We start from the raw sequence: 15,645 nt of genomic DNA, 5'->3' as shown, positions 1-15,645 counted from the left end.
GGGGAAGAGAGAGGTACAGGGCGATAGCGATCGGCAGATAAGGGCCGGGCCGCTTTCAAGTGCGAGGCGCAGCCGGGCCATCGATCGCATCCGCTGATAAGGGCCGCACTCGGGGGCTGAAGGGAGACGGCGTCGGGGGACAGGAAAACCGCCATTTTGTGGGCGGAGGACGACGGCAAGAGCGGGAAGCCGCCATCTTTGATAACAAGTAAAGAAAATAAAATCTGAGAAATTGCAAATCTACAATGCCTAAACACGGGAATATTAGCACCTTTGATAGTGACCTCGAAGATTGGGCCATATATGTTGAAAGAGTAAAAAATTATTGTAAGGCCAATAAAATTCGTGACCAAGATAAAGCTCTAACATTATTAAATTTAATGGGTGCGAAGACATACGGGCAATTGAAACACCTGTTATCACCAGATGAACCGGCGGATAAGACGTTCGATGAGATTGTTACTGTCCTGAAAGATCATCTAAACCCCACGCCGCTGATGCTAGCGGAACGATTTAAATTTTACGACAGAAGGCAGCTACAGCATGAAAGCAATGCTGAATATTTGCTGGAATTGCGTAAATTAGCGAAATATTGCCAGTTTGGAACGGGACTGACAGAGGCACTTCGAGACAAATTTGTGTGTGGTTTATTTAAACAGGATACACAAAAGCGACTGCTCGAGGAGAATGAGCTGACGCTTGAGAAAGCGGTCACTATGGCAGCAGCACACGAAGCCGCAGCGAGAGGCACGGCAGTAATGCAGCTACGGTCACCGGAGTTCAGTGCACACAAATTGGGTGTGAGTTCTGGCAAATGTTATCGTTGTGGAAAGACAACGCATGATCAGAACCAGTGTTGGTTTAAAAACCAAGAATGTAGAACTTGTGGTAGGCTTGGACATATAGCTAGAGTATGCAGGTCAGCGAAGAAGACCAGCAACAAGAAGTCACCACAAGGGAAATACGCAAAGGTACACAAGGTGGCCGAACAGGAGTCCGATTCAGACGCAAGCAGTATTGAACTGGCTAGCTTAAGGGTACTCAACGTTGGTAAGGGTGCAGACCTCCAGACAATTTGGGTTACTCTTCAGATAGAAGGAGTCCAAGTAAAAATGGAATTGGACACTGGATCGGCATTGTCGGTCATGAATAAGAAAGATTACAGAAGGTTATTCCAACATATTCCCCTACAGGATACGGAGATTATATTGACAACCTACACGGGGCAGAGAGTGTACCCCATCGGGACAATAAAGGTTGCAGTGGCCAACAAGGGCGAAGGAAGTCAAATAATGGACTTATATGTGCTACCGGAGGGAGGTCTACCACTACTAGGCCGGGAGTGGTTTAGAAACATAAATATGGACTGGCATTCGCTAAAAGCCATAAAGAGTGAGAACTCGGTGCAGATAATCAGCCCAGACTCTAGAACTGATGATGGTAAGACCAACCCATGTGCAAAAGACAAAGTTTCAGCACAGAATTCCACTGAGCAACAACAACATAGTTTAACAGAGAATTCTGAGTCTGTCAAGTCTACTGATATGCACATTTTTGAGGGACACTGGGCTCGAACTCAACTCCATTTCAAACTACAACAGCAATTAGAACAAATGATTCGCCGTTTTGAGCAAGAGATGAATGAAATAAAAAAGTTCTTTGTTACAGAGTGGGAGAATCTGGAAAGTCAACAGAAGCAACTGATGGAGAAAATGGAGCAGGAGCACACCAACCATCTGCGCGAGGAGGCCGAACGAATCAAAGTTGATTCAGGTTCTGAAGGTGCGTGCCATAATCTGGTGTCAGAAGAGTTAACGGTCAGCCAACTCCTTCATATGCTGAGGGACAAGACTCTGAAATGGGAAAAACTTGAACACGAGCTGCGATCTTCAAAGGAAAAGGGTTCGGAGCTCTCAAAAGTCATTGAGATGGCTGATGTGACGACACAGACTGAAACGACTGCAACAGAGCAGCCATTGGATGCCAAAAGTACGCTGACTCACGTCAATGTAGAACAACAGACCGCTGAAACAGCTGCTCCGGTAGAGGGATTGCATAGTCCGATCAATCAATCTCCAAAGGAAGTTGAAGTATTAAAATCACAAATGAGGTCACTAGTAAACGACTTGCTGAAAGCCCAGAAAAAGCTGGATGCAGAGGTACACATGAAGAAGTCTCTTCAGGAAAGATGTCTGGATTTGGAACAAGAGCTGGCTAACGTCCAGCTGGGTATGGAGGAAATAGACGACCCTCTCACTGGTCTAGCTCAGGACGACACCGAATATTACCATGACCTGGTGGACGACACCGAATATTACGATGTCCTGTCCTGCCCAGCTTGTAACTTCGACTCCCAAAGTGCAGAAATCATGGAGGAGCACCAAAAGTCTACGGAACATCGGGAGAAGCTGGCTCTACGACGGAAACAGGAGGAAGAGAAGGAGGAACTGCGCATGCAGCTGGCAGCTGTGGCAGCTGACAATGGAGCCCAGAGAGTCTCCAAGAAGCAGAAAAGGAAAAGTAAAAACAGAAGATGACCCATCTGAACCATTATCACCTCTACCAGATCACACACGTGGTCCCTCCGAACGGAGCCAAATCAGTTCGGAAGTTCAAGCTGTTAAATCCATGAAAGGACTATTGAATGAGTAACATGAACCGACTACACCACAGAGATTGAATCTGTGAACTGTTTTCCGCAGAGACTGAATCTGTGATATGTTACGTTAAACATGAAGTTATATATGTATATATGTTATTACGTTATGTTAAATGGGGGGGATGACTATAAAGCTAAGAAGGGAGGAGTGTTGTGTATGTAACCTGTTCCACCTTAAGAGAGCTTAAGCCTGTTCCACCTTAAGAGATGTACTACTTTCTCAGGCTGCTGTAGACGTAATACCGGGGGTGAACACACCGGTATATAAGCACTGTGCAGTAATCTTGTATTCAGTATAGTCCCTACCTCCAACCAGTAAAGACCTGTTTTTATTGTTACTCATTAGTCTGTTTTAATTAACTAAATAATTCACAGACTTAACAACTCACATCCATGCACCCTTAGGCATTCCCTCTCTCTCGATGCTCACAATCACAGAACTACTCCACCATGCAGCCCTCACACTCCCTCTCACTCTGATGCTTTGAACACAACTGACTACACACAGGGAGGGCCCTTGGTCTTGCAACCTCACTCCATCTTTGTCTCTTTCGAAGTATCTATGCTATGCAATCTTGGCACTCACTCCTTCATTCTCACTCAACCTCCACTTGTCTCCCTCATTGCAGGAAAAGAGAGCTCACAACAGGAGAGAGCGAGCCAGGACAGGAGGAGGGCCGCCCTCATTAGCCCAGCTCACCCCCTGGGAGGAAGGTGTCCTGGAGATTGCTGGGGCTGACCGCGAAGCGGAAGTTGGGGAAGGACAGGCAGGAGCATCCTCGCAAGCTGGTGACAGAATAGTTTTCCCTCTCTCTCATTGGCATTGCATGAGTCACTGATAATGATTCTGAAGCTACATCATATGGACTTATGATCATCTGCAAAATGCAATGTGCATGTAACCTTGGCATCACATCTCTAACTTTTACCTTGACTCCCCCACAGGACCATCGAGAGCCCCCATCCCCACTCTGCAGGAGGAAGAGCCTGAGCAGCCACTCTCCTCAGAGCAATCTGCAACCTCTGAGGGTGCAGCATCATCAGAAATAAGCGGACCCAGCACTAACGCAGACACTCACACCTCGGTGGGACCTTCGGGACATAGAGTAGAGTTGTCACCTGGTGTATCACAGCTCACAAGTGAGCATCAGCAGATTGTGGAGAGAGGGACAGCAGTGGAGAGTCCTCGTTGGTGGCCGCAGGACTCTGCCAGCTCGGCTCAGCTGCATGTCGACCCTCTGCCTCTGGGTCCATCCATAAGATCAGAGGTGATGGAACTCCATGCACAGATGCAGGAGTCTCTGGCAGGTTTTGTCTCCAGGGTCGCTGCGAGTGTGGAGCGAATGGAGGCGTCCATAGCGAACATGAGCAGAGCCTTTGTGGAGTCAGTGGTGCATGAATGCATCAACACGGAAAGGATGGCTACCTACGTGGAAATGATTGCTGCCTCCGTGGTAAGGCTGGCTATGGTAGAGGAGAGGAGGGTTATGGCCATGGAGGAGGTTAGTTGCCAGGGTATGGAAAACATGGTGAGTGTTCAGAATAGAATGACATCTCTTGAGGAGCGATGGGCATCTATTGAACAGAGAAACCAGACCTTCATGGATGTCCTTCTGAGTAGGACTGCCATTGCAGATACAGGTCCCCATGGCCCTCCTGATGTGCAGCAAGCTGCTCTCAAGCCATTTGCATGCACTGAGGGGGACCTGACCCATGAGACGGAGATTGGTGGCAGACCTCAAGGAAGTGGGGGCTCCTCTCCAAGCGCTCACACTTCCATGCCACTTCAGAGCCCTCGGTCAGAGCCCCGCCGGAGTCCACACCCAATGGAGATAGACGTCTCAACTCCTGCACAGCCGCAGGTGAAGCAGACTGCTGGCGAGCCCTCACATGCTCGCCACCCCAGAGGATGCCCGCCAAAGGTGTCGAGACAGGAGCAGCAGGAAAGTGAGCAAGGGGCCTCCACTTCTGCTGAAGCCACAGGGAACCACTATGTAGGAGCATGCGTAAGAGGAAAATAAAGCACAAATAGTCACAAGGGTAGTCACTTGGGTGAAATGCTGTGCATTTTGGAAAAATGCCATCAGTTGTGTGTGTTTCATAAAAATTCTGATGGCAACTGCTGCAGTTCTGGCCTGTGTCATTTCGCGAATGGGGCTTTCACATTGAGGGCTTAGGATTACTTGCAGTTGTCAGGATGCTGGTCAAGTAGCTCAGAATCCGCAGGGTTTGGCCATTGTCGATGCTCAGGTAAGAAGCTGCGAGGCAAAAGTGTTTGATTTGCTAGGCTAAGCAAATCTGGCCAGGATGAGTGCGTTCCTTGCATCCCAGGCAGCAATGTTCTCGCGTAATGCTGCCGTTGGTTGATGGGCCTCTGCAGGATGCTCGTTCTTGCCCTCCTCCTCCTCCTCCTCCTCCTCCTCCTCTTCATCATCATCTGAGGAGGGTATGAGAGGAGCCACTTGGTCCTCAGGAATCTGCAAGCCATGACGCTGTGCCATGTTGTGGAGTGCACAGCAAACCATGACGATTTTGGAGACCCTGACTGCTGAGTACTGTAGGGCTCCACCTGATCTATCCAGGCATCTGAAGCGCATCTTCAGCAAGCCGCTGGTTTGCTCGATTATGGATCTGGTGGAAATGTGGCTGCAGTTGTAGCGCTCCTCAGCTTCATTGGCTGGCCTCCTCAATGGCGTCATTAGCCAAGTCCTTGTCTTCAAGTAGCCATCCGTGAAGTTGGTTTGGCAGACTGAATAGCGGAGGCACACTAGACTGGCGCAGTATGAAGGAGTCATGGCAACTGCCAGGGTACTTGGCACAAACATGCAAAATCTCCTTCTTGTGGTCACACACCAGCTGAACGTTAAGGGAGTGGAAGCCCTTGCGGTTGACAAAAATACCTGGATTGCGAGTGGGTGCCCTAAGGGCCACATGTGTGCAGTCAATGATGCCCTGCACCCTTGGAAAGTCTGCCAGATGACCTAATCCAAACGCTTGCACCATCACATTTGCGCAATCCCTGGTGAAATGGATGTGATTGTGCACGAGGGCAAAGAGGACATTGTCTACCTGCATGATACAAGTGTGTGCGGCCGACTGGGAGATGCCGCTGATGTCTGCTGCTGATCCCTGGAATGAACCTGAGGCAAAAAATTTGAGTGCGGTGGTGACTTTGATGGCCAATGGTAAGGAGTGTCCACCTGGTCCTCTGGGCTGCAGGTCTTGCTGTATCATTGCGCAGATGTCAGTCACCACCTGTTGCGAAAGTCGGAGCCGCCTTTGGCACTGCTGCTCAGTCATGTTGAGGTAGCTGACCCTGTGTCTGTAGACCCTGTTTGGGGGGTATCTCCTGCGCCGACGGGCTTCCATGCGATGGCCCCTTCTGGCCTGTGCTGCCTCAGGTGGGTGTGCAGCAGCCTGTCGCTCCTGCTCCTGCTGCTGCTGCTGCTGTTGCTGGTGCTGCTGTTGTGCCTGGTTCTGTTGCTGCCGCGCCTGGTGCTGGATGTCCTCTAATGCCAAGAAGGGAAGGAAAAAAAGGCCTCCCATGTGTAATGATCAGTAACATGTCATTCTAGAATGGTACACTAGGTGGAGCTGTATGTTTAGTAGGGGCTACCCACAAGGCAGTAGTCAAGATGGATGCCTGTACACTAGTCCACATGGCTGAATAAATGACTAGCTCAAGCTAGCTGTTCATAATGAAAACGTCTATTTATTTATGAACATAATAACACCATGCTTCTGGTAGGTGCCTCAGTTGAGGAAGCGCTGAGTGAGTGTGGCGAGAGGGGTCTCGCAGGAGGTCACACTGGAGAAGTGTGTGAGGCTACAACCTTCCACAGGTGTGGCTAGGCCTGGTAAAAGTTCCCCCAGACCTGAGACAACAAAGTCCTGCCACCTGCAAATGATGACTGATCAAATATCCTCTTTAATGTTGGACCTGCAGCTGATAGTCAACAAGCCAATAGTGTTCACGCCAGGTTTCACAGGCGTCATCCCCACCAGGCGTGTTTTACGTGGGAAAAGGGTTAAACAGGCAAGGGCCTGTTAAAATGGGATTATAAAGGCCAATCTGTGCTGTTTAAGGGCCCTAAAGACCAGTCCCGCCTGTTGATTCGGGTCAATCAGACACACCTAGGTTAAAATGGCGTGGAGGCGGGAACCAGGCCGGGGGGGGGTCGCGACCCCCAGTTTTTGCAATTTTAACCCCCCGCACGCCTAAAAGCCCACCTCACGGCCCAATGAAAATCGAGGCCAAAGACTCAGAAAAGTAGGGAAGTTATGCTAAACCTGTATTGTGTACAGGTCTGGTCGCCGTATTATAAAATGGATATAGGGGCACTGGAGAGGGTGCAGAGAAAATGGGTGGATGTTACCAGAAATGTGAGGGTATACATATCAGGAAAGGATGAACAGGCTGGGTCTCTTTTCTCTTGGAAAAAGAAGGCTGAGGGGTGACCTAATAGAGGTTTTTAAAATTATGAAAATTTTTGATAGAGTGGATACAGTGAGAATGTTTCCACTTGTGGGGAATAGCATAACTAGAGGCCATCAATATAAGATAGTCACCAAGAACTCAAATAGGGATTTCAGAAGAAACTTCTTTACCCAGAAGGTGGTGAGAATGTGGAACTCGCTACCACAGGGAGTGGTTGAAGCTAATAGTATAGATGCATTTAAGGGGAGGCTAGACAAGCATATGAGGGAAAAGGGAATAGAGGGTTATGCTGATAAGAGTTAGTTGAGGAAAGACGGGAGGCGGCCCGTGTGGAGCATAAATGCCGGTATGGACTGGTTGGGCCGAATGGCCTGTTTCTGTGCCGTATATCCTATGTAATCCTATGTATGTAATCCACAGCCCTCTGGGGCAGAGAATTCCAAAGATCCACAACCATCTGAGTGAAGAAATTCCTCCTCATCTTGGTCTTAAATGAGCTACCCCTCACCCTGAGACTATGCCCCCTAGTTCTAGACACTTCAGCCAGGGGAAACAATCTCTCAGCATCTACCCTGTCCATCCCCTTCAGAATCTTGTATGTTTCAATGAGATCACCTCTCATTCTTCTAAACTCCAGAGAGTATCGGCCCATTCTACACAATCTCTCATCATAGGACAGCCCTCTCATCCCAGGAATCAATCTAGTGAACCATCGTTGCACCACCTCCAAGACAAGTATATCCTTCCTCAGATAAGGAGACCAAAACTGTGCACAGTACTCCAGGTGTGGCCTCACCAAGGCCCTGTACAATTGTAGTAAGACTTCCTTACTCTTATACTCCAACCCCCTTGCAATAAAGGCCAACATGCAATTTGCTTTCCTTATTGCTTGCTGTACCTGCATGCTAGCTTTCTGTGTTTCTTGCACGAGGACATCCAAATCTCTCTGAACACCAACATTAAAAATTTTCTCACCATTTAAAAAATATTCTGTTTTTCTATTCTTCCTACCAAAGTGAATAACCTCACATTTCCGTACATTATACTCCATCTGCCACCTTACTGCGCACTCACTTAGTCTATCTGTACCCCTTTGCAGACTTGTGTTCTCTTCACAGCTGACTGTCCCACCTAGCTTTGCATCATCAGCAAACTTGGATACATTCCACTCGGTCCTATCATCTAGGTCATTAATATAGATTGTAAATAGCTGAGGTCCCAGCACTGATCCTTGCAACACCCCACTGGTCACAGCCTGCCAACCTGAAAAAGACCTGTTTATCCCTACTCGCTGTTTTCTGTCTGTTAACTAATTCTCTATCCATGTTACTATGTTATCCTCAACCCCATGAGCCCTTATCTTGTGTAGTAACATTCTATGTGGCACCTTATCGCATGCCTTTTGGAAATCAAAATATACTACATCCCTTTATCTATCCTGCTAGTTACATCCTCAAAAAACTCTAATAAATTTGTCAAACACAATTTCTCTTTCATAAAACCATGTTGACTCTATCTAATCATGTTATGATTTTCTAAGTGCCCTGTTACCACTTCCTTAACAATGGATTCCAGCATTTTCCCAATGACTGATGTCAGACTAACTGGCCTGTAGTTCCCTGTTTTCTCTCTCCCTCCTTTCTTGAATAGCAATGTTACATTTGCTACCTTCCAATCCGCTGGGACCGTTCTAGAATCTTGGGAATTTTTGAAGATCACAACCAATGCATCCACTAGCTCTGCAGCTACCTCTTTTAGAACCCTAGGAATTGACCATCAGGTCCAGAGGATTTGTTGGCTTTTAGTCCCATTAGTTTCTCTAGTACTTTTTCTCTACTTATATTAATTACGTTAAATTGCTCGCCCTCATTAGACCCTTGGTTCCCCATCATTTTTGGTATGCTTTTTGTGTCTTCTACTGTGAAGACAGATACAAAATATTTGTTTAACATTTCTGCCATTTCCTTATTCCCATAATAATTTCTCCTGTCTCAGCCTCTAAGGGACCAATGTTTACTTTTGCTACACTGTTCCTTTTACACACTCGTAGAAGCTCTTACAATCTGTTTTTATATTTCTTGCTAGTTTTCTCTCATATTCTATTTTTTCCCTTTTGATCAATTTTTTGGTCATGGTTTCTGAAACTTTCCCAGTCCTCAGGCTTACTACTATTCTTCACAACATTAGAAGCTTCTTCTTTCAATCTAATGCTATCCTTAAGTTCTTTAGTTAGGCATGGATGGATCACTTTTCCTGTGGTGTTTTTGTTCCTCACTGGAATGTATTTTTGTTGAGAATTATGAAATATTTCTTTAAATGCTAGCCACTGCTTATCTAGCATCATACCTTTTAATCTATTTTTCCAATCTACCTTAGCCAACTCACCCCTCATACCTATGTAATTGGCTTTATTTAAGTTCAAGACTCTAGTTTTGGACTTAGGCAAGTCACTCTCAAACTTAATGTGAAATTCTATCATATTATGATCACATTGCCCCAGAGGATCCTTTACTATGAGATTGCTAATTAACCCTACCTCATTACACAATACAAGATCTAAAATAGCCTGTTCCTTGGCTGGTTCCATGATATATCGTTCAAGGAAACTGTCCCGAATGCATTCCATGAACTCGTCCTCCAGACTACCTTTGCTAATTTTATTTGTCAAGTCTATATGAAGATTAAAGTCCCCCACAATTATTGCATTACCTTTGTTACAAGCTCCTACTATTTCTTGATTAATATTCTGTCCAATGGTATAGCTACTGTTAGGAGGCCTATATATTACTCCTACCAATGTTTTCTGCCCCTTGTTATTCCTTATCTCCACCCTTACTGATTCTACATGCTGATCTTCCAAGCCAAGATCCTTTCTCTCTACTGCCCTTATGTCATCCTTTATTATCAGGGCTACCACTCCCTCCTTTTCCATTCTGCCTGTCTTTTCAAAACGTCAAGTACCCTGGAACATTTAGTTCCCAACCTTGGTCACCTTGCAACCACGTCTCTGTAATGGCTAATAGATCAAACCCATTTATTTCTATTTGTGCCACTAGTTTGTCTACCTTGTTACGAATGCTTTGTACATTCAGATAAAGAGCCTTTAATTTAATTTTTTTACCATTATTCCCTGCTTTGACCTTATTCTCTGCTGCACTGCTACCATTAAATTCTCTGTCCCTTCCTGTCACACTCTGCTTTTTTTTACCCAAATCGCTGCACTGCTCTATTGCCTTGACCTTTCTCTTTGAGCCACGCATTTAACTCTCTGATCTGCTTGACCTTATGCCAATTTGCATGTGGCTCAGGTAGTAATCCAGAGATTATTACCCTTGAGGTTCTGCTTATTAATTTAGACCCTAGCTCCTCAAACTCCCTCAGCAGAACCTCATTCTTAGCTCTACCTATGTCGTTGGTTCCTACATGGACCACGACAACTGGATCCTCCCCCTCCCACTCCAAGTTCTTCTCCAGCCGCGAGGAGGTATCCTTAACCCTGGCACCGGGCAGGCAACACAGCCTCCAGGACTCTCTTTCACGGCTGCAGAGAACAGCATCTATCCCCCTGACTATACTGTCCCCTACCACTACCACATTCCTTCCTTCTCCCCCCACTTGAATGGCCTCCTGTACTATGGTGCCATGGTCAGTTTGACCATCCTCCCTGCAGTCCCTTTCCTCATCTATACAGGTTGCAAGTACCTTGTACCTGTTGGACAAGGTCAAAGGCTGAGGCTCCTCCATCACTATATCCTGGGTCCCCATACCTACTTGACTCGCAGTCACACCCTCCTGTTCCTGACCACTGATGAACTCTGAAGTACTACTTAACCTAAAGGGTGTGACTGCATCCTGAAACAAAGTGTCCAGGTAACTCTCCCCCTCCCTGATGCCCCGCAATGTCTGCAGCTTGTAGTCCAGATCAACAACTCTGAGCCGAAGTTCCTCGAGTTGCAGACACTTACTGCAGATGTGGTTGCTCGGGATCGCGATGCTCTCCACAAACTCCCACATTCTCCAGTTACGACACACCACCTGCCCTGCCATCTCTAACTTTGTTTTATTTATTAATTAATTAGTTAAAGCTTTTATTCAATTGATATTTTAGTTTTATTGTTTGATTATTTAAGCTAGTTTAAGTTATTCATTTAATATGTACTAGCAAGTTACAGTTTCTCAGCTATTAATTTAACCCCCTTCCCAACTTAGAGAGCAAAAAAAAGCTGTAACACTCATCAACCAATCAGCTATCCGCACTCCTGTGATGTCACTCTTTGATTTTTTGTTGTTGATGTTTTTGAATCGGGGCCACTGCCGCTGCTTTAATTCAGGTCCACTCTCGGGCCACTCTTTATCCTCTCGCCACTGCTTTAATTCAGGTCTGCTCTCGGGCCGCTCTTTATCCTCTCGCCACTGCTTTAATTCAGGCCTGCTCTCGGGCCGCTCTTTATCCTCTCGCCACTGCTTTAATTCAGGTCCGCTCTCGGGTCGCTCTTTATCCTCTCGCTGCTGCCGTTGCTTTAATGCAGGTCCGCTCGCGGGTCACTCTTTATCCTCTCGCCACTGCCGCTGCTTTAATTCAGGCCTGCTCTCGGGCCGCTCTTTATCCTCTCGCCACTGCTTTAATTCAGGTCCGCTCTCGGGTCGCTCTTTATCCTCTCGCTGCTGCCGCTGCTTTAATGCAGGTCCGCTCGCGGGTCACTCTTTATCCTCTCGCCACTGCCGCTGCTTTAATTCAGGTCTGCTCTCGGGCCGCTCTTTATCCTCTCACCGCTGCCGCTGCTTTAATTCAGGTCCGCTCTCGGGCCGCTCTTTATCCTCTCGCTGCTGCTGCTGCTTTAATTCAGGTCCGCTCTCAGGCCGCTCTTTATTCTCTCGCCGCTGTCGCTGCTTTAATTCAGGTCCGCTCTCGGGCCGCTCTTTATCCTCTCGCTGCTGCCGCTGCTTTAATTCAGGTCCGCTCTCAGGCCGCTCTTTATCCTCTCACCGCTGCCGCTGCTTTAATTCAGGTCCGCTCTCGGGCCACTCTTTATCCTCTTGCTGCTGCCACTGCTTTAATTCAGGTCCGCTCTCAGGCCACTCTTTATCCTCTCGCCGCTGCCGCTGCTTTAATTCATTTCCGCTCTCGGGTTGCTCTTTATCCTCTCGCCGCTGCCGCTGCTTTAATTCAGTTCCGCTCTTGGGCCACTCTTTATCCTCTCACCACTGCTGCTGCTTTAATTCCGGTCCGCTCTTGAGCCACTCTTTATCCTCTTGCCGCTGCCGCTGCTTTAATTCAGGTCCGCTCTCGGGCCACTCTTTATCCTCTCGCCGCTGCCGCTGCTTTAATTCAACTCCACTCTCAGGCCGCTCTTTATTCTCTCGCCGTTGTCGCTGCCGCTGCTTTAATTCCGGTCCGCTCTCGGGCCACTCTTTATCCTCTGGCCGCTGCCGCTGCTTTAATTCAGGTCCACTCTCAGGCCGCTCTTTCTCCTCTCGCCACTGCCGCTGCTTTAATTCAGGTCCACTCTCAGGCTGCTCTTTATCCTCTCGCCACTGCCGCTGCTTTAATTCAGGTCCACTCTCGGGCCACTCTTTATCCTCTCACCGCTGCCGCTGCTTTAATTCAGGTCCGCTCTCAGGCCGCTCTTTATCCTCTCGCCGCTGCCACTGCTTTAATTCAGGTCCACTCTCGGGCCACTCTTTATCCTCTCACCGCTGCCGCTGCTTTAATTCAGGTCCACTCTCAGGCCGCTCTTTCTCCTCTCACCGCTGCCGCTGCTTTAATTCAGGTCCGCTCTCGGGCTGCTCTTTATCCTCTCGCCGCTGCCGCTGGAGGTAGGAGGAGGTGTCAGATCCAACCCTAACCTTGTCATTAAATCTGCTGACAAGGGTGGCGCTGTTGTTTGGTGAACCAACCTCTTCCTTGTGGAAGCTGAACACCAACTATCTGACACCACCTCCTACCTCTCCCTGGGCTATGACCCCACCACCAAACATCAAGTCATCATTTCCAAAACTGTCACTGACCTCCACGACCTCCAACTTTTTAGTCCCCAACACCGCACAACCCAATTCTACCTCCTTCCCAAGATCCACAAACAGATTGCCCTGGTAGACCCATCATTTCAGCCTGTTCACGCTCCACGGAACTGATTTCTTCCTATCTCGACTCTATTTTTTCTCCCCTTGTCCAGTCACTTCCTACCTGCATCCACAACTCTTCTAAAATCCTTCGCCACTTTAACAGTTTACAGTTTCCTGGCCCTAACCGTCTCCTTTGCACCGTGGACGTCCAATCCCTCGACACCTCCATCTCCCACCAGGATAGCTTGAGGGCTCTCTGCTTCTTCCTTGAACGAAGGCCCAACCAGTCTCCATCCACCACTGTCCTCTTCTGCCTGGCTGAACTTGTCTCATATTGAATAATTTCTCCTTTGACTCCACTCACTTCCTCTAAAGAAAAGGTGTTGCTATGAGAACCTGTATGGGTCCTAGCTATGCCTTCCTTTTCGTGGGATATGTTGAACATTCTTTGTTCCAGTCCTACTCAGGTACCCTCCCTCACCGCTTTTTCCAGTACATCGATGACTGTATCAGTGCCGGTTCCTGCTCTCGCCCCAAACTGGAATATTTCACCAACTTTTCTTCCAATTTCCACCCTTCCCTCACCTTTACATGATCCATCTCAGGCTCTTCCCTTTCCTTCCTCGCCTTCTCTGTCTCCATTTCTGGGGATAGGCTATCGACCAATATCCACTATAAGCCCACTGACACCCACAGCTACCTTGAATACACTTCCACCCACCCCACTTTCTGTGAGGACTTTATTCCATTCTCTATTCCGTCTCCATCATATCTGTCCTGATGATGCCACCTTCCATACCAGTGCTTCCTATATGTCTTCCTTTTTCCTCAACCGAGGATCCCCCTCCACCGTAGTTGACAGGGCCCTCAACTGTGCCCGTTCCACTTCCCACACTTCTGCTCACACCCCTTCCCCTCCCTCCCAAAACCACGATAGGGTTCCCCTTCCTCCCCACCAGCCTCCACATTCAATGGATCATCTGCAGCCATTTCTGCCACCTCCAGCGTGACCCCACCACCAAACACTTCTTCCCCTCCCCTCCCCTTTGAGCAATCCGAAGGGACCATTCCCTTCACAACACCCTAGTCCACTTCTCCATCACCCCCAACATCCACTCCCCTTCCTGGGGCACCTTCCCATGCAAGCGCAGAAGATACAACACCTGCCGTTTTACTCCCTCCCTTCCCACCGTCCAGGGCCCCAAACACTCCTTCCAGATGAAACAGCAATTTACTTGTACTTCTTTCAATTTAGTATACTGTATTCGCTGCTCGTGATGCAGTCTCCTCTACACTGGGGAGACCAAATGCAGCTTTGCACCTCCGTTCAGTCTGCAAGTGTGACCCTGAGCTTCCAGTCACCTGTCATTTTAGTTCTCTGGCCCACTCTGACCTCTCTGTCCTCGGTCTCCTACACTGTTCCAATGAAGCTCAATGTAAGCTTGAAGAACAGCACCTCATCTTTCTATTAGGCACTTTTCAGCCTTCCGGACTCAACATTGAGTTCAACAATTTCAGATCATAACCTCTGCCCCCATTTTTTCAGCCGGCAGCTGTTGCTGCTGCTTCTGATATTCCCATATACACCTCCTCTGGACCCAGCTTTTGTTTCCTGTCCCATTACCATCTCCTTTCACCTTGCACCATCACCCCTTTTGTCATTTAATCTCTCCTGCCTTCCACCCTATCACAGACCTTCCCTTTTGTTCTTTCCTCTCCTCTCCCCTTTCCCTGCCTCTGTACTTGCTTAAAACCTATTACATCTCTAACCTTTCCCAGATCTGATGAAAGGTCATCGGCCTGAAACGTTAACTCTGTTTCTCTCTCCACAGATGCTGCCTGACAGGAGCATTATCAAACAAAATTTGACACCGAAACACATAAGGAGATATTAGGACAATTGACCAAAGGCTTGGTTCAATAGGTAGGGTGAGAAATTGGGTTGCTTTGCGCCTCTCAACGGGGTGTAAATGCCATAGCGCCCAGGCACAGCACCGCTAACGCCTCCCACGAAATTCAGTGGGAGGTTAGTGGCGGCGGTAGCCGGTAGCGCCGCACACCACTGCACCGCTGATGATGACGTCATCACCGTGCGCCGTGCGCAGTGCCCCGTTTGCGCCATGGCCACAAACCTCCCTTTTCACCGGGCGATATGTGCGACAGGATTAGGGGGCGGTTTTGCAGTGGCGGTAGCGGGCGGCGGCACAATTTAAAGGAGCAGGTGTCGGGCAGCCATTTTTATTTTGGCTGACTGCCAGCACCTGCCCACCTTTCACATTTGTATGTGGGCTGCTGGCCGCGGTCGCTCAGCCCGGCACACCTCTTGAGTGCCGGGCTATTTCCGCTCCCCGGTGGTCCGGTAGGGCCCCGGTGTGCACAGTACTTGGCCCCTCCCCTTTAATCAGGGGTGCTTCCACCTCCTTCTTGGGGCGCTACTACTGAATTTACGGAGAAGGGGCACTAACTTTTTCAGGGCGCTACC

This window comes from Somniosus microcephalus, chromosome 2 (genome assembly GCF_052327205.1).
Source record: "Somniosus microcephalus isolate GS21.2 chromosome 2, FLI_Smic_1.0, whole genome shotgun sequence".
NCBI lineage: Eukaryota > Metazoa > Chordata > Chondrichthyes > Squaliformes > Somniosidae > Somniosus > Somniosus microcephalus.
This window is presented reverse-complemented; position numbering follows the sequence as displayed.